Source organism: Bos grunniens, chromosome 15, assembly GCF_055505025.1.
Source record: "Bos grunniens cultivar Pamir isolate PY7600 chromosome 15, Bosgru_T2T1.0, whole genome shotgun sequence".
Taxonomy (NCBI): Eukaryota; Metazoa; Chordata; class Mammalia; order Artiodactyla; family Bovidae; genus Bos; species Bos grunniens.
Window position 1 is genome coordinate 37663822 of NC_141179.1, and position 20586 is coordinate 37684407.

Consider the following 20586-nt stretch of genomic DNA (forward strand, 5'->3'; position numbering starts at 1 on the left):
GGCTATATCTACCCCACTCAAGTACTCTTGCCTGGAAAATCCCATGGATGGAGGAGCCTGGAAGGCTGCGGTCCATGGGGTCACTGAGGGCTGGACACGACTGAGTGACTTCACTTTCACTTTTCACTTTCATGCATTGGAGAAGGAAATGGCAACCCCCTCCAGTGTTCATGCCTGGAGAATCCCAGGGACGGGGGAGCCTGATGGGCTGCTGTCTATGGGGTCACACAGAGTCGGACATGACTGAAGTGACTTAGCAGCAGCAGCAGCAGGCTATATCTAGCCTGGGTCTAAGATCCAAGACAGGAACATGAAGGAGAGATATCACTTACATGAAGATTATACAAGAAATATGAATGTGAAAGTTGCTCAGTCATGTCCAACTCTTTGTGACCCCCACAGACTATACAGTCCATGGAATTCTCCAGAATACTGGAGCTGGTAGCTTTTTCCTTCTCCAGGGGATCTTCCCAACCCAGGGACTGAACCCAGGTCTCCCACACTGCAGGTGGATTCTTTATCAGCTGAGCCACATAGCTAGATTATTGAACTGTTATTCTAAGCACTGTATATGCATCAACCCATTTAATCCTCTTTAATATCTCATGAAGTAGGTATCATTACCCACAATGTAGAGATGAGGAGAACTGAGGTTGAGAGAGCTTAGGTGATTTGGGCGTAGGGCCAGGTAACTAACACACAGAGTCAACAGGGCTGACCAGGAGTCAGCGTCCTGAGGACAGAACAGCACAAACAACCCCCATAGTTCCCTAGGGAATCACAGGAAAATGGCAGGGTTAGAGGTGGAGGAAGCAGAACCCCAGAGCAGATCCTCTCGCTTGGCACTGAGCACAGGTGGCTTCAGGCACACACAGGAAGGAGGCCACTAGGCAGTCAGTAGATAATGCTAAAGGACAAGAAAACATAGGGCCCAGGAAATGAAAGAGGAGATACGCAAGTCGTTATCTCATTTTTATAACAGTAACCTAGTAATGTATTTTTTATTTAATCAGCACAATGTACATATTTAGTGAATTGGTTTATTTAATTAATGATGCAATCACACTCCACCCAGCACAGGATTTGGCATGTGATAAAAACTGAAGAAATATTTGCTATTTAAATAACTTTATTGGTGGTTATTACTAAAAATAACTTATAGGTACACTGCTAGATGCAGTTTAGTTTGGTAGAAAGATGATAGAACTGACGGAAGAACAGTATTCGAATATAGATTCAAACATTTCTTGTCCATGTGCTCTTGGACAAGCCATTTCACCACTCTGGGGCTCATTTTTTTGCAGCAGTAAAAGGGGATAATAATAACATTAAACTTACCCTCAGGACTGTTTCTGAGATCAAGTGAGATAATGCATCTGAAAGCATTTTAGAAACTATAAAATACCATCTTCGTGTTAGGTTCCATTAACCTAATTAACCTTCCTATTTACAAATACATTGCATTTTGGCAGTTAATACTTCACTTGATTTGTCCATTGGTAATGACATTTAGAGTAGAACTACAGATCACTAGGCAAGGGTGGCCATACACAAACTGCTATTTCTTGATCCATTTGGGGTAGAAATACCCCTGGCCAGCCACTCAGAAAATTCAGGGATTTAGCCCCTAGCTCTTCCATTCAAGTGCTTTGTAACCATAACAAATTAAGAAAAATCTCTGAATCTCAAATGTCATCCCTCAAAGTAAAAGTGAGAATGGTATCTGCCCTATTCACTTTTTAGGGCTGTGGTAAGGAAACTAGGAGAGTAGAAAACCCAAGTGTTAAAAGGTAGAAAAAACCATAGATGAAGGAGCAGATAAAGCCACAAAGTACCGTAGGTCAGCCGTGGGCACTGGAAGAAGCAGGAACCAAAACTGGACTCAAACCTTTGATAAATGTTTTGAGCATCTCGGTGTTCTCAAATCCAATTAGGGAAACGAAGGTGCATTTCACAGAGCAGAGAGGTACCAGAAGTAATCCAAAAATATTAGATAGTCCCCTTCACGCCCACGAGTCCTAACTACTAAAGCATTCTTTGTCTAGATTTAACACACATCTGCCAACCTACGAAGTGCTGATATCAGTTTCTCCCAGGCACGTTTTCATCTGTATTTCCAGTAATCCTCCCAATAAGCCAAGGAAATCAATGTTATTGTCCTATTTATGAGGGGGGAAAAGGGCTTCCCAGGTAGCTAGTGGTAAAGAATCCACCTGCCAATGCAGGAGACACACGAGATGTGGGTTTGATCCCTGAGTTGGGAAGATCCCCTGGAGGAGGGCATGGCAACCCACTCCAGTATTCCTGCCTGGAGAATCCCCGTGGAGAGAGGAGCCTGGCGGGCAGCAGTCCATAGAGTCACAAGAGTTGGACACAACAGAGAGACAGAGCACACAAGCAAGAGAAAATATGTGTAATGTAAATGCCACGTGTCAGGTTCACAGTCTCCAAGGTGATGGGGAAAGTTCAGAGCAGTGCCAACCTCCAAGCCTGGCAATAGAGAGTGGCCAACAGCCCAGCTGACTCTCCCTCTCCAAGCCTCAGTTTACCCATCTATAACAGCAGGGGTGGGGGTCTTTTACCTGTGACTGTGGTGGTCTGTGATTCTGAGAAAGTGGCAGCCTTGTTTCTATTCTGCTCATGTGAAGGACCCTCTGAATGATTTATGACCAAAGTCTTTTATTCTCACTATTCCTCTTTGGACATTTTTATGCATTTGTCTGTTTGGTTATAGGTTCTCTTGAGAGCCAACTTCATCAATCACACCTGCAAACCCATGGAAAAAGACAGACTGAATGTTCCCCTCAATTCTTTTCTCCAAGGAGAAACTCCTTTTTCCTTTACCTTCTAAGGAAAAAAGATAGAAAAAAGTTCTGATTAACCACTAATCAGAAGTAATGGAAGACGCACTCTGCTGTTTCTGACTACAATGACTAGAGGCAGACCCCAGGGAAGTGAATATTAGATCAATTCGTAGATAGAAGTTGGGGAAGGTATAAAAAGCTCCGATGGCAGGCCCATTGTAGAGCCCTGTGAGGGCTGCACTTGACTGGGAAACGTTTAAATCTATTTTCTTTTGACCTCTGAGAACTCTTAAGTAAATGCGGTAAGTAGGGGGAAGCTGTTTGCAACAGGTCTGGTGTTTTGACATTCATTTCAAAGGGCACAGGGTCTTTCTGAAGGAGAGGGCAAATGCTTACAGTTAATGGAAGCCATGCTGAGCAATTGGTGTCATCGGATTTTCTGGCTGAGTTCAGAAGCAGGGAATTCAAGGAGACACTAAGGGGTGATACAAAGCTGCACCCCATAGAGAGCCAGGGGAAGAAAATGAGAGGTGTGGACAACCTCAACAAAAAACAGTGCCCAGAGAATGGAAGGAGCTCTTAATAGCAGATAAGGACACTTGGCTTCTAATTGCAGCTAGCTTTTAATAGGCACTCTAGTATTAATTGGTTTGCATGAACTACTTGCTCAAAACTGCCTTCTCTCCTCATATTGCTACATTTGTATCTATCAAAATATCCCATACCTATCTATATATTCTATATCATCTAAATATTTTTATATCTATATAATTGATATAGATACATTCTTTTTCTCTGGAAAACCTGACTGGCTGCCTCAGCCATTTGTGGGCTGAAGGCTAGAAACCTACTGAGGACTCACTGGGTGGGGATTCTCTCCTGCAAGAAGGTGGGAATCAGTTCAGTTCAGTTCAGTCGCTCAGTCGTGTCCGACTCTTTGGGACCCCATGAATTGCAGCATGCCAGACCTCCCTATCCATCACCAACTCCCGGAGTTTACCCAAACTCATGCTCATTGAGTCAATGATTCCATCCATCTCATCCTCTGTCATCCCCTTCTCCTCCCGCCTTCAGACTTTCCCAGCTTCAGGGTCTTTTCAAATGAGTCATCTCTTCACATCAGGTGGCCAAAGTACTGGAGTTTCAGCTTCAACATTAGTCCTTCCAATGAATACTCAGGACTGATCTCCTTGCAGTCTAAGGGACTCTGAAGAGTCTTCTCCAACACCACAGTTCAAAAGCATCAATTCTTCGGCGCTCAGCTTTCTTTATAGTCCAACTCTCACATCCGTACATGACCACTGGAAAAACCATAGCCTTGATTAGATGGACCTTTGTTGGCAAAGTAATGTCTCTGCTTTTTAATATGCTGTCTAGGTTGGTCATAACTTTCCTTCCAAGGAGTAAGCTTCTTTTAATTTCATGGCTGCAGTCACCATCTGCAGTGATTTTGGAGCCCCCCAAAATAAAGTCTGACATTGTTTCCACATCTATTTGCCATGAAGTGATGGGACTGGATGCCATGATCTTCGTTTTCTGAATGTTGAGCTTTAAGCCAACTTTTTCACTCTCCTCTTTCACGTTCATCAAGAGGCTCTTTAGTTCTTCTTCACTTTCTGCCATAACGGTGGTATCATCTGCATATCTGAGGTTATTGATATTTCTCCCAGCAAACTTGATTCCAGCTTATGCTTCCTCTAGCCCAGTATTTCTCATGATGTACCCTGCATTTAAGTTAAATAAGCAGGGTGACAATATACAGCCTATTCCTTTTTCGAACCAGTCTGTCGTTCCACGTCCAGTTCTAACTGTTGTTTCCTGACCTGCGTACAGGTTTCTCAAGAGGCAAGTCAGGTGGTCTGGTATTCCCATCTCCTTCAGAATTTTCCACAGTTTATTGTGATCCACACAGTCAAAGACTTTGGCATAGTCAATAAAGCAGAAATAGATGTTTTTCTGGAACTCTCTTGCTTTTTCCATGATCCAGTGGATGTTGGCAATTTGATCTCTGGTTCCTCTGCCTTTTCTAAAACCAGCTTGAACATCTGGAAGTTCATGGTTCATGTATTGTTGAAGCCTGGCTTGGAGAATTTTGAGCATTACTTTACTAGTGTGTGAGATGAGTGCAATTGTGCGGTAGTTTGAGCATTCTTTGACAAAATGTGGTCCAATGGAGAAGGGAATGGCAAACCACTTCAGTATTCTTGCCTTGAGAACACCATGAACAGTATGAAAAAAGATGGGAATATTTGGGCACAAATGAGGATAGATAGAGGGTACCTGTTTTGTTTACCCAATGTCTACCTCTGGTCAAGTATTTCTCCCTTATGTGGTTGTCTATTAGTTAAATATCCAAGAGCATAGTCTGGTTATAGTTTAAAGAGATTTAACCTATTTGTCTGAACACCCTTGAATTCTGGTGAGAAGACAACATTAGAACTCAATAGTAAAGGATGGGATGGCTGGGAGTCTAATCTCCTAGGTTCCTTGAGGGACTTACAAATGGGAAGAAACTAGATAGGATCCAGATGAGTATCTTGAGGCAGCTGTTTTCTGGATGGAAACAAGAAGAAATATGGTATAGTGGTAAAGCACTCAGCTCTGTGGATATGATCCCAGTGATCTGAGGTTCCTAATATCTTGTTGCAGAAAGAATTCAGTGAGAGACAAAGTTATAGGGAAGCAGTGGGTTTACTTACAAAGAAACACACTCCACAGAGTGTGGGCCATCTCAGAAGATGAGAGCCTCAAAATATGGCAAGGTTACTTTTTATGGGCTGGGTAATTTCATAGGCTAATGAGTGGGAGGATTATTCCAATTATTTGGGAGAAGGGGTGGGGATTTCCAGGAACTGGGCCACGGCCCACTTTTTGACCATTTATTATTGGCCTCAGAATTGTCATGGCACTGGTGGGTGTGTCACTTAGCATGCTAGTGTATTACAATGAGTGTTTTAGGTTCAAGGTGCACTGGAAGTCTAATCTTCCACCATCTTGAACCTAGTTGGTTCTAATCAGTTTTTGTTATGTCCTATGGCCATGTCATTCTTGTAAATATTGTGCCCTGCCCTTCCCTTCTTATTTCAGATTCAGTCAGACCTAGGTTCAAATTCCCATTTTAATTACTAAATGAGCAAATTATGGGATTCCCAGGTGGCTCAATTAAATTAAAAGGCACTTACTCCTTGGAAGGAAAGTTATGACCAACCTAGACAGCATATTAAAAGGCAGAGACATTACTTTACCAACAGAGGTCTGTCTAGTCAAGGCTATGGTTTTTCCATTAGTCATGTATGGATGTGAGAGTTAGACTATATAGAAAGCTGTTCAGTTCAGTTCAGTCGCTCAGTTGTGTCTGACTCTTTGAGACCCCATGAACTGCAGCACGCCAGGCCTCCCTGTCCATCACCAACTCCCAGAGTCCACTAAAACCCATGTCCATCCAGTTGCTGATGCCACCCAACCATCTCATCCTCTGTTGTCCGCTTCTCCTCCTGCCCCCAATCTTTCCCAGCATCAGGGTCTTTTCAAATGAGTCAGCTCTTCGCATCAGGTGGCCAAAGTATTGGAATTTCAGCTTTAGCATCATTCCTTCCAAAGAACACCCAGGACTGATCTCCTTTAGGATGGACTGGTTGCCTCTCCTTGCAGTCCACGGGACTCTCAAGAGTCTTCTCCAACACCACAGTTCAAAAGCATCAATTCTTCAGTGCTCAACTTTCTTTATAGTCCAACTCTCACATCCATATATGACCACAGGAAAAACCATAGCCTTGACTCGATGGACCTTTGTTGGCAAAGTAATGTCTCTGCTTTTTAATATGCTGCCTAGATTAGTCATAACTTTCCTTCCAAGGAATAAGCGTCTTTTAATTTCATGGCTGCAATCACCATCTGAAGTGATTTTGCAGCCCCCCAAAATAAAGTCAGCCACTGTTTCCACTGTTTCCCCATCTATTTCCCATGAAGTGGTGGGACCAGATGCCATGATCTTCGTTTTCTGAATGTTGAGCTTTAAGCCAACTTTTTCACTCTCCTCTTTCACTTTCATCAAGAGGCTTTTTAGTTCCTCTTCACTTTCTGCCATAAGGGTGGTGTCATCTGCATATCTGAGGTTATTGAGATTTCTTCCGGCAATCTTGATTCCAGCTTGTGCTTCCCTCAGCCCAGCATTTCTCATGATGTACTCTTCATATAAGTTATATAAGCAGGGTGACAATATACAGCCTTGAAGTACTCCTCTTCCTATTTGGAACCAGTCTGTTGTTCCATGTCCAGTTCTAACTGTTGCTTCCCGACCTGCATACAGGTTTCTCAGAGGCAGATCAGAAAAATTGATTCTTTTGAACTGTGGTGTTGGAGAAGACTCTTAAGAGTCCCTTGGACTGCAAGGAGATCCAACCAGTCTATCCTAAAGGAGATCAGTCCTGGGTGTTCTTTGGAAGGACTGATGTTGAAGCTGAAATTCCAATACTTTGGCCACCTGATGCAAAGAGCTGACTCATTTGAAAAGACCTTGATGCTGGGAAAGATTGGGGGCAGGAGGAGAAGGGGACAACAGAGGATGAGATGGTTGGATGGCATCACCGACTCAATGGACATGAGTTTGGGTAAACTCCAGGAGTTGGTGATGGACAGGGAGGCCTGGCATGCTGCAGTTCATGGGGTCACAGAGTCAGAAACGACTGAGCAACTGAACTGAACTGAATACAGGTGGCTCAGTGGTAAAGAGTCCGCCTGCCAATGCAGGAGACACAGGTTCAATCCCTGGGTGGGGAAGATCCCCTGGAGAAGGAAATGGCAACCAACACCAGTATTCTTGCCTGGAGAATCTCCATGGACAGAGGAGCCTGGCATGCTACAGTCCATGGGGTCACAAAGAGTGGGACACAAATGTGTATGCACGTACCTCAACAGTTAGGCTTCAATTTCTTCATCTCTAAAATGGATGTCTGTCAAGAAGACTTACTTTCTAGAGATTCTGAAAATGCAGAAATGAGGCATATATCTGCTTAGTCTACTATACAACAAATGTTAGTCATTATTATCACCTCTGATGAATAAAACTTGTATTTTATAGCAAGACAAGAAAAATTTAAACAAGGTTTTTCTTTGCCTGTTTGGGTCTCCTCCCTCACTTTTCATGTGAGTTGTGCATCTGCATTGACCAGACCCCCTTAGGAGATAACATTCCTTCTTAATCTTGCAAAGGGTCAGGATGACTCACTACTCACTTTGTAGTGCAGATCTCAATTGTGTAAACTGTCAATACTTCCTTTGACATATAATCCTCTGTCTCAAAACCTATATAGCTGTGCTTTGACATCTAACTGTCCTCAGAGCTTTCTGAAAGACTATATTCCAGGTTATAATCCTCAGATTGGCTCAAATAAAATTTTCCATTTATTTCTTAGATGACTATTCATGAACTTTTTCATCAACACCTCCACAAGTGGATGTAGAGTGGTTTTGGAGAAGGAAATAGCATTTGAATATATTGAGAGCATGGGCAACAATAGCAGAGAAAGCTCAACCAGAGCATTTGGAGCAGCTTAGTGTCTATGGCCCCATTCTACAAGGAGGAAAGGCGGGGTGATCCTGGCCATGTTGGTCTTACTTTCAGTGAGCACTTCTGGCACTTGAGCAGAGGAGCCTAGAATAACAAAAGACCCAGAAAAGAAAAAGACAAGACTGGATGGGATGAAGTAGAAGTTGAATAGAGACAGGACTTGCAAGGGGATAAAATGAACCTCAATTGGCATTGTAGGAGAGGACTTTGAAACATAGTCCAGGAGGCATTCCTAAGATGGTGGAGGAATAGGACGGGGAGACCACTTTCTCCCCAATAAATTCATCAAAAGAACATTTGAACGCTGAGAAAATTCCACAAAACAACTTCTGAATGCCGGCAGAGGACATCAGGCACCCAGAAAAGCAGCCCATTGTCTTCAAAAGGAGGTAGGAAAAAATATAAAAGACAAAAAGAAAGACAAAAGAGGTAGGGATGGAGCGCCGTCCCAGGACGGGAGTCTTAAAAAGAGAGAAGTTTCCAAACACCAGGAAACACTCTCACTGCCAAGTCTGTGGCGAGCCTTGGAACCACAGAGGGCAACATAACTGGGAGGAAAAATAAATAAATAATTAAAACCCACAGATTATGTGCCCAGTGGTAACTCTCCCAGTGGAGAAGCAGCGCAGATGCCTGCATCTGCCACTAGCAAGCGGGGGCAGGGCAGGGAGGCCTGGGCTGCATTGCTTAGAGTAAGAACTGGACCTGAATGCCTCGAGGAAAATCTGAGGGAACTAACTTGGGATAGCAAACCAGACTGTGGGATAAGTATCACGTGAAAAGCCCTAAGACACCGCCAGGCCCACTCACAGAACAAAGGACTGAGCAGAGCTAGCCGGCTGCAGAGCAGCTCATCCCCCTCTGGTGACAGGCAGACGAGGGCAGCCAGAGCCGGAAGGGGGCAATCGTGGCCCCCAGAGAGGCATTATCTACCAAACTGCAAGCAGGCTTCGTTGCTAACCAAGACTTCTTGGGATTCTGGACGGTCAACACCCACCTGAGAAGGTGTGCCGGTTGTACACCCAGAAAACTAAGCGGCAGGGATGGAGTGGGGGGCGATAAGTCGCAGCGACCGTGCTCACCAAACACCTGGTCACCTGAGCTGCTCGGACCTGCAGAGGGCACAAAACACAGGCCTAACCGAGTCTGTGCCTCTGAGGACTACCCGAGTACCTGAACCTGAGTGGCTTAGACCTGGGAAGTGCATACAACCCAGGGCCTACCTCAGACAGTTCCCAGCAGAACAACCTAGAGCCTAAGCAGTGTAGACAGGGAAAGCACACATGCTATGAACAGGGGCAAACCCAGTGTGGCTGAAACACTGCGAGCACACGCCAGTGTTATTTGTTTGCGGCGTCCCTCCCTCCCCACAGCACAACTGAACAGTTCAGTTCAGTTCAGTCACTCAGTCCTGTCCGACTCTTTGCGACCCCATGAACTGCAGCATGCCAGGCCTCCCTGTCCATCACCAACTCCCAGAGTTCACTCAAACTCATGTCTATCGAGTCAGTGATGGCCTCCAGCCATCTCATCCTCTGTCGTCCCCTTCTCCTCTTGCTCGCAATCCCTCCCAGCATCCGAGTCTTTTCCAATGAGTCAACTCTTTGCATGAGGTGGCCAAAGTACTGGAGTTTCAGCTGTAGCATCATTCCTTCCAAAGAACACCCAGGACTGATCTCCATTAGAATGGACTGGTTGGATCTCCTTGCAGTCCAAGGGACTCTCAAGAGTCTTCTCCAACAGCACAGTTCAAAAGCATCAATTCTTCAGCGCTCAGCTTTCTTCACAGTCCAACTCTCATATCCATACATGACTACTGGAAAAACCATAGCCTTGACTAGACAGACCTTTGTTGGCAAAGCAATGTCTGACACTGTTTCCATTGTTTCCCCATATATTTCTCATGAAGTGATGGGACAAGGTGCCATATTAGTTTTCTGAATGCTGAGCTTTAAGCCAACTTTTTCACTCTCCTCTTTCACCTTCATCAAGAGGCTTTTTAGTTCTTCTTCACTTTCTGCCACAAGGGTGGTGTCATCTGCATATCTGAGGTTACTGATATTTCTCCCGGCAATCTTGATTCCAGCTTGTGCTTCTTCCAGCCCAGCATTTCTCATGATGTACTCTGCATTTAAGTTAAATAAGCAGGGTGACAATATACAGCCTTGACGGACTCCTTTTCCTATTTGGAACCAGTCTATTGTTCCATGTCCAGTTCTAACTGTTGCTTCCTGACCTGCATATAGGTTTCTCAAGAGGCAGGTCAGGTGGTCTGGTGTTCCCATCTCCTTCAGAATTTTCCACAGTTTATTGTGATCCACACAGTCAAAGGCTTTGGCATAGTCAATAAAGCAGAAACAGATGTTTTTCTGGAACTCTCTTGCTTTTTCCATGATCCAGCGGATGTTGGCAAGTTGACCTCTGGTTCCTCTGCCTTTTCTAAAACCAGCTTGAACATCTGGAAGTTCACGGTTCACGTACTGCTGAAGCCTAGATAGGAGAATTTTGAGCATTACTTTACTAGCATGTGAGATGAGTGCAATTGTGTGGTAGTTTGAGCATTCTTTGGCATTGCCTTTCTTTGGGATTGGAATGAAAACTGACCTTTTCCAGTCCTGTGGCCACTGCTGAGTTTTCCAAATTTGCCAGCATATTGAGTGCAGCACTTTCATAGCATTATCTTTCAGGATCTGAATTAGCTCAACTGAAATTCCATCAACTCCACTAGCTTTGTTTGTAGTGATGCCTTCTAAGGCTCACTTGACTTCACGTTCCAGGATGTCTGGCTCTAGGTGAGTGATCATACCATTGTGATTATCTTGGTCGTGAAGATCTTTTTTGTACAGTTCTTCTGTGTATTTTTTAAAGCAAACTTCATATATACATATATATATATTTTATAATTTTTGTGACTTTATTGTTGTTGTTTTTTTTTTTACTATTGTATTTTTGAAAATCCAACCTCTACTCTAGATTTTTAATCTTTGCTTTTTGGTATTTATTATCAATTTTGTACCTTTAAGAACCCAATCTTCAGTATCCATTTTTACTTGGGAGCGAGATTACTGGCTTGACTGCTCTCTCCCCCTTTGGACTCTCCTTTTTCTCCACCAGGTTGCCTCTATCTCCTCCCTCCCCTTCTCTTCTCTATCCAACTCTCTGAATCTCTTTGTGTGTTCTGGACAGTGGAGAACACTTAGGGAACTGATTACTGGCTGGATCTTGCTCCTTTTGATTCCCTCTTTTATCCTCCTGGCCACCTCTGTCTCCCTCCTCCCTCTTCTCTTCTCCGTATAACTCCGTGAACATCTCTGAGCGGTCCAGACTGTGGAGTGCACATAAGGAAGTGATCACTGGCTAGCTTGCTCTCTCCTCTTTTTATTCCATCTCATCTCATCCTGGTCACCTCTATCTCCCTCCTCCCTCTTCTCTTCTCCATGTAACTCTGTGAACCTCTCTGGGTGTCCCTCACTGTGGAGAAACTTTTCATCTTTAACCTAGGTGTTTTATCAATGGTGCTTTATAGATGGAGAAGTCTTGAGGCTACTGTAAAAATAAGACTGAAAACCAGAAGCAGGAGGCTTAAGTCCAAATCCTGAGAACACCAGAGAACTCCTGACTCCAGGGAACATTAATCGAGAGGAGCTCATCAAATACCTCTATACCTACGCTGAAACCAAACACCACCCAAGGGCCAACAAGTTCCAGAGCAAGACATACCACGCAAATTCTCCGGCAACACAGGAACACAGCCCTGAGCTTCAATATACAGGCTGCCCAAAGTTACTCCAAACCCACTGACATCTCATAACTCATTACTGGACACGTCATTGCACTCCAGAGAAAAGAAATCCAGCTCCACCCACCAGAACACCAACACAAGCTTCTCTAACCAGGAAACCTTGATAAGCCACTCATACAACCCCACCTACAGCAAGGAAACTCCACAATAAAGAGAACTCCACAAACAGCCAGAATACAGAAAAGTGAAAGTGAAGTAGCTCAGTCGTGTCTGACTCTTTGTAACCCTGTGGACTGTAGCCTACCAGGCTCTTCCCTCCATGGGATTCTCCAGGCAAGAGTACTGGAGTGTGTTGCCATTTCCTTCTCCAGGAGATCTTCCCAACCCAGGGGTTGAACCCTGGTCTTCCACATTGGAGGCAGATGCTTTAACCTCTGAGCCAGCAGCTCACAGAATACAGAAAGGCCACCCAAAACACAGCAATATAAACAAGATGAAGAGACAGAGGAATACCAAGCAGGTAAAGGAACAGGATAAATGCCCACCAAACCAAACAAAACAGGAAGAGATAGGGAATCTACCTGATAAAGAATTCCAAATAATGATAGTGAAAATGATCCAAACTCTTGAAAACAAAATGGAGTCACAGATAAATAGCCTGGAGACAAGGATTGAGAAGATGCAAGAAAGGTTTAACAAGGACCTAAAAGAAATAAAAAAGAGTCAATATATAATGAATAATGCAATACTGCTGCTAAGTCGCTTCAGTCGTGTCCAACTCTGTGAGACCCCATAGACGGCAGCCCACCAGGCTCCGCCATCCCTGGGATTCTCCAGGCAAGAATACTGGAGTGGGTTGCCATTTCCTTCTCCAATGCATGAAAGTGAAAAGTGAAAGTGAAGTCACTCAGTCGTGTCCGACTCTTAGCGACCCCATGGACTGAAGCCCACCAGGCTCCTCCATCCATGGGATTTTCCAGGCAAGAGTACTGGAGTGGGGTGCCATTGCCTTCTCTGGAATAATGCAATAAAGGATATCAAAAACACTCTGGAAGGAACAAATAGTAGAATAATGGAGGCAGAAGATACGATTAGTGAGGTAGAAGATAGAATGATAGAAATAAATGAATCAGAGAGGAAAAAAGAAAAACGAATTAAAAGAAATGAGGACAATCTGAGAGACCTCTGGGACAATGTTAAATGCCCCAATATTCGAATCATAGGAGTCCCAGAAGAAGAAGACAAAAAGAAAGACCATGAGAAAATACTTGAGGTGATAATAGCCGAAAACTTCCCTAAAATGGGGAAGGAAATAATCATCCAAGTCCAAGAAACCCAGAGAGTCCCAAACAGGATAAACCCAAGGCAAAACACCCCAAGACACATATTTATCAAATTAACAAAGATCAAACACAAAGAACAAATATTAAAAGCAGCAAGGGAAAAACAACAAATAACACACAAGGTGATTCCCATAAAGATAACAGCTGATCTTTCAATAGAAACTCTTCAGGTCAGGAGGGAATGGCAGGACATACTTAAAGTGATGAAAGAAAATAACCTATAGCTCAGATTACTGTACCCAGTAAGGATCTCATTCAAATATGAAGGAGAAATCAAAAGCTTTACAGACAAGCAAAAGATGAGAGAATTCAGCACCACCAATCCAGCTCTCCAACAAATGCTAAAGGATCTTCTCTAGACAGGAAACACAGAAAGGGTGTATACACTCGAACTCAAAACAATAAAGTAAATGGCAACGGGATCATACTTATCAATAATTATCTTAAACGTAAATGCGTTGAATGCCCCAACCAAAAGACAAAGACTGGCTGAATGGATACAAAAATAAGACCCCTATATATGTTGTCTACAAGAGATCCACCTCAAAACAAGGGACACATACAGACTGAAAGTGCAGGGCTGGAAAAAGATATTCCATGCAAATAGAGACCAAAAGCAGAGAAGGCGATGGCACCCCACTCCAGTACTCTTACCTGGAAAATCCCATGGTCTGAGGAGCCTGGTAGCCTGCAGTCCATGGGGTCGCTAAGAGTTGGACATGACTGAGCGACTTCCCTTTCACTTTTCACTTTCATCCATTGGAGAAGGAAATGGCAACCCACTCCAGTGTTCTTGCCTGGAGAGTCCCAGGGACCGGGGAGCCTGGTGGGCTGCCGTCTATGGGGTCACACAGAGTCGGACACGACTGAAGTGACTTAGCAGCAGTAGCAGCAGAGACCAAAAGAAAGCAGGATAGGAATACTCATATCAGATAAAATAGACTTTAAAACAAAGGCTGTGAAAAGAGACAAAGAAGGACACTACATAATGATCAAAGGATCAATCCAAGAAGAAGATATCAGATCACATCAGATCAGATCAGTCGCTCAGTCGTCTCCGACTCTTTGCGACTCCATGAATCACAGCACACCAGGCCTCCCTGTCCGTCACCAACTCCCGGAGTTCATTGAGACTCACGTCCATCAAGTCAGTGATGCCATCCAGCCATCTCATCCTCTGTCGTCCCCTTCTCCTCCTGCCCCCAATCCCTCCCAGCATGAGAGGGAGAGTTTCCAATGAGTCAACTCCTCGCATGAGGTGGCCAAAGTACTGGAGTCTCAGCTTTAGCATCATTCCTTCCAAAGAAACCCCAGGGCTGATCTTCAGAATGGACTGGTTGGATCTCCTTGCAGTCCACGGGACTCTCAAGAGTCTTCTCCAACACCACAGTTCAAAAGCATCAATTCTTTGGCGCTCAGCCTTCTTCACAGTCCAACTCTCACATCCATACATGACCACAGGAAAAACCATAGCCTTGACTAGACGAACTTTTGCTGGCAAAGTAATGTTTCTGCTTTGGAATATGCTATCTAGGTTAGTCATAACTTTCCTTCCAAGGAGTAAGCGTCTTTTGATTTCATGGCTGCAGTCACCATGTGCAATGATTTTGGAGCCCCACAAAATAAAGTCTGACACTGTTTCCACTGTTTCCCCATCTATTTCCCATGAAGTGGTGGGACCAGATGCCATGATCTTCGTTTTCTGAATGTTGAGCTTTAAGCCAACTTTTTCACTCTCCACTTTCACTTTCATCAAGAGGCTTTTGAGTTCCTCTTCACTTTCTGCCATAAGGGTGGTGTCATCTGCATATCTGAGGTTATTGATATTTCTCCCGGCAATCTTGATTCCAGTTTGTGTTTCTTCGAGTCCAGCGTTTCTCATGATGTGCTCTACATATAAGTTAAATAAACAGGGTGACAATATACAGCCTTGACATACTCCTTTTCCTATTTGGAACCAGTCTGTTGTTCCATGTCCAGTTCTAACTGTTGCTTCCTGACCTGCATACAAATTTCTCAAGAGGCAGATCAGGTGGTCTGGTGTTCCCATCTCTTTCAGAATTTTCCACAATTTATTGTGATCCACACAGTCAAAGGCTTTGGCATAGTCAATGAAGCAGAAATATATGTTTTTCTGGAACTCTCTTGCTTTTTCCATGATCCAGCGGATGTTGGCAATTTGATCTCTGGTTCCTCTGCCTTTTCTAAAACCAGCTTGAACATCAGGAACTTCATGTTTCACATATTGCTGAAACCTGGCTTGGAGAATTTTGAGCATTACTTTACTAGCGTGTGAGATGAGTGCAATTGTATGGTAGTTTGAGCATTCTTTGGAATTGCCTTTCTTTGGGAATGGAATGAAAACTGACCTTTTCCAGTCCTGTGGCCACTGCTGAGTTTTCCAAATTTGCTAGCATATTGAGTGCAGCACTTTCACAGCATCATCTTTCAGGATTTGGAATGGTTCAACTGGAATTCCATCACCTCCACTAGCTTTGTTCTTAGTGATGCTTTCTAACAATTATAAATATATATGCACCCAACATACAAGCACCACAATATGTAAGACAAATGCTAACAAGTATGAAAGGGGAAATTAACAATAACACAATAATAGTGGGAGACTTTAATACCCCACTCACACCTATGGGTAGATCAACTAAACAGAAAGTTAACAAGGAAACACAAACTTTAAATGATACAATAGACCAGTTAGACCTAACTGATATTTACAGGACATTTCACCCCAAAACAATGAATTTCACCTTTTTCTCAAGTGCACACGGGACCTTCTCCAGGATAGATCACATCCTGGGCCATAAATCTAGCCTTGGTAAATTCACAAAAATTGAAATCATTCCAAGCATCTTTTCTGACCACAATGCAGTGAGATTAGACCTCAATTACAGGAGAAAAAGTATTAAAAATTCCAATATATGGAGGCTGAACAACATGCTGCTGAATGAACAACAAATCACAGAAGAAATCAAAATACGCATAGAAACGAATGAAAATGAAAACACAACAACCCAAAACCTGTGGGATACTGTAAAAGCAATGCTAAGGGGAAGGTTCATAGCAATACAGGCATACCTCAAGAAACAAGAAAAAAGTCAAATAAATAACCTAACTCTACACCTAAAGCAACTAGAAAAGGAAGAAATTAAGAACCCTAGGGTAGTAGAAGGAAAGAAATCTTAAAAATTAGGGCAGAAATAAATGCAAAAGAAACAAAAGAGACCATAGCAAAAATCAACAAAGCCAAAAGCTGGTTCTTTGTGAGGATAAATAAAATTGACAAACCATTAGCCAGCCTCATCAAGAAACAAAGGGAGAAAAATCAAATCAATAAAATTAGAAATGAAACTGGAGAGATCACAACAGACAACACAGAAATACAAAGGATCATAAGAGACTACTATCAGCAATTATATGCCAATAAAATGGACAACTTGGAAGAAATGGACAAATTCTTAGAAAAGTACAACTTTCCAAAACTGAATCAGGAAGAAATAGAAAATCTTAACAGACCCATCACAAGCACAGAAATTGAAACTGTAATCAGAATCTTCCAGCAAACAAAAGCCCAGCTCCAGACGGCTTCACAGCTGAATTCTACCAAAAATTTAGAGAAGAGCTAACACCTATCCTACTCAAACTCTTCCAGAAAATTGCAGAGGAAGGTAAACTTCCAAACTCATTATATGAGGCCACCATCACCCTAATACCAAAACCTGACAAAGATGCCACAAAAGAAGAAAACTACAGGCCAATATCACTGATGAACATAGATGCAAAAATCCTTAACAAAATTCTAGCAATCAGAATCCAACAACACATTAAAAAGATCATACACCATGACCAAGTGGGCTTCATCCCAGGGATGCAAGTATTCTTCAATATCCACAAATCAATCAACATAATACACCACATTAACAAATTGAAAAATAAAACCCATATGATTGTCTCAATAGATGCAGAGAAAGCCTTTGACAAAATTCAACATCCATTTATGATAAAAACTCTCCAGAAAGCAGGAATAGAAGGAATATCCCTCAACATAATAAAAGCTATATATGACAAACCCACAGCAAACATTATCCTCAATGGTGAAAAACTGAAAGCATTTCCCCAAAAGTCAGGAACAAGACAAGGATGCCCACTCTTATCACTACTGTTCAACATAGTTTTGGAAGTTTTGGCCACAGCAATCAGAGCAGAAAAGGAAATAAAAAGAATCCAAATTGGAAAAGAAGAAGTAAAACTCTCACTGTTTGCAGATGACATGATCCTCTACATAGAAAACCCTAAAGACTCCACCAGAAAATTACTAGAGCTGATCAATGAATATAGTAAAGTTGCAGGATATAAAATCAACACACAGAATCCCTTGCATTCCTATACACTAATAATGAGAAAATAGAGAAATTAAGGAAACAATTCCATTCACCATTGCAATGAAAAGAATAAAATACTTAGGAATATATCTACCTAAAGAAACAAAAGACCTATATATAGAAAACTATAAAACACTGGTGAAAGAAATCAAAGAGGACACTAAGAGATGGAGAAATATACTGTGTTCATGGATTGGAAGAATCAATATAGTGAAAATGAGTATACTACCCAAAGCAATCTACAGATTCAATGCAATCGCTATCAAGCTACCAATGGTATTTTTCACTGAGATAGAACAAATAATTTCACAATTTGTATGGAACTACAAAAAGCTTTGAATAGCCAAAGCAATCTTGAGAAAGAAGAATGGAACTGGAGGAATCAACCTGCCTGACTTCAGCCTCTACTACAAAGCCACAGTCATCAAGACAGTATGGTACTGGAACAAAGACAGAAATATATATCAATGGAACAAAATAGAAAGCCCAGAGATAAATCCACACACCTATGGACACCTTATCTTTGACAAAGGAGGCAAGAATATACAATGGAGAAAAGACAATCTCTTTAACAAGTGGTGCTGGGAAAACTGGTCAACCACTTGTAAAAGAATGAAACTAGAACACTTTCTAACACCATACACAAAAATAAACTCAAAATGGATTAAAGATCTAAACATAAGACCAGAAACTGTAAAACTCCTAGAGGAGAACATAGGCAAAACACTCTCTGACATACATCACAGCAGCATACTCTATGACCCACCTCCCAGAATACTGGAAATAAAAGCAAAAATAAACAAACGGGACCTAATTAAAATTAAAAGCTTCTGCACAACAAAAGAAACTATAAGCAAGGTGAAAAGACAGCCTTCAGAATGGGAGAAATAATAGCAAAGGAAGCAGCTGACAAAGAATTAATCTCAAAAATTTACAAGCAACTCCTGCAGCTCAATTCCAGAAAAATAAATGGCCCAATCAAAAAATGGGCCAAAGAACTAAACAGACATTTCTCTAAAGAAAACATACAGATGGCTAACAAACACGTGACAAGATGCTCAACATCACTCATTATCAGAGAAATGCAAATCAAAACCACTATGAGGTACCATTTCACACCAGTCAGAATGGCTGCTATCCAAAAGTCTACAAGCAATAAATGCTTGAGAAGGTGTGGAGAAAAGGGAACCCTCTTACACTGTTGGTGGGAATGCAAACTAGTACAGCCACTATGAAGAACAGTGTGGAGATTCCTTAAAAAACTGGAAATAGAACTGCCATATGACCCAGCAATCCCACTGCTAGGCATACACACTGAAGAAACCAGAACTGAAAGAGACACGTGTACCCCAATGTTCATCGTAGCACTGTTTATAATAGCCAGGACATGGAAGCAACCTAGATGTCCATCAGCAGATGAATGGATAAGAAAGTTGTGGTACATATATACAATGGAGTATTCCTCAGCCATTTAAAAGAATACATTTGAATCAGTTCTAATGAGATGGATGAAACTGGAGCCTATTATATAGAGTGAAGTAAGCCAGAAAGAAAAACACCAATACAGTATACTAACTCATATATATGGAATTTAGAAAGGTGGTAACAATAACCCTGTGTGCAAGACAGCAAAAGAGACACAGATGTATAGAACAGTCTTTTGGACTCTGGGAGAGGGCGAGGATGGGATGATTTGGGAGAATAGTATTGAAATATGTATAATATCATATGTGAAATGAATCGCCAGTCCAGGTTTGATGCATGATAGAGGATGGTCGGGGCTGGTGCACTGGGATGACCCAGAGGGATGGTATGGCGAGGGAGGTGGGAGGGGGGTTCAGGATGGGGAACACATGTATACCCGTGGTGGATCCATGTTGATATATTGCAAAACCAATACAGTACTGTAAAGTAATTAGCCTCCAATTAAAATAAATAAATTTATACTAAAAAAAAAAAACTTTCGGCCACCCCCCCCAAAGAAAAAGAAAAGAAACATATTTCCCTGTGGTGGTAAGAAAAAGCAGCAAAAGTGGACTTGCCGAATTGTTTGTCAGTGCAAACTTCAGAAAAGGAATTATTCTCTTTGATCTACAGACAGTGGAGTGGCGTTTTCTCTTCTATATCCACTCTCCCTGTGCTATGGAAGCTTTAAAGTTTGGATAGGATTGAAGCCACTCCAGCTCCAGGAGTGGGGCCTGATTAATACAAGCCAAGGATCAGAATCCCATAGACAGATGAGCCATGTAGGCTAGACCTAGAGTCCATGGGGTTGCAGAGTCAGACACAACTGAGCAATTAACACATGCATGCATGCACACATACACTCACACACACAAGGATCAACAAACTGTCCTGCAAAAAGTGAGATAGTAAACATGTTAGGCTTTGTGAACCAGACGTTTGCAACTACTCAATTCTGCTGCTTCATTGTGAAAACAGCCATAGTCAATAAGTAAACAAAAGGGTCTGACTGTGTTCCAATAAAACTTTACAAAACAAGCAGCAAAAAGAATTCAGCCTGTGGCCATAGTCTGATGGTCTAAGCCAATCAAGGTAACTCCATTCATCCTCTTCTTAAATGATGCCTAAACCGAATAATGCATCACATTCCAATGACTACAATAATTGGCTCTGGAATGGTCTAGTCAGCGTGAATATTAGGAATTTCATTTGATGGTTGGGAGAGGGTGGAGTAGTCGGGAGGAGGAGGGATAGAGGGGCAATACAC

General features: G+C 42.5%; 1 long non-coding RNA gene across 10 annotated transcripts in view; it reads right to left on the minus strand.

Annotated features, from left to right (window-relative positions):
* The window catches only part of LOC147357678 (uncharacterized), a 310603-nt gene that overhangs the window by 190709 nt on the left and 99308 nt on the right, over positions 1 to 20586 (minus strand). The window contains exon 5 of one of the 10 annotated variants that reach the window (XR_015141515.1): positions 7682 to 7785. The exons of the other annotated variants lie outside the window; for them this stretch is intronic. This is a non-coding gene — a long non-coding RNA (uncharacterized LOC147357678). Of the gene's footprint in view, positions 1 to 7681; positions 7786 to 20586 lie in introns of those variants that run through there. 10 annotated transcript variants of the gene reach the window in all.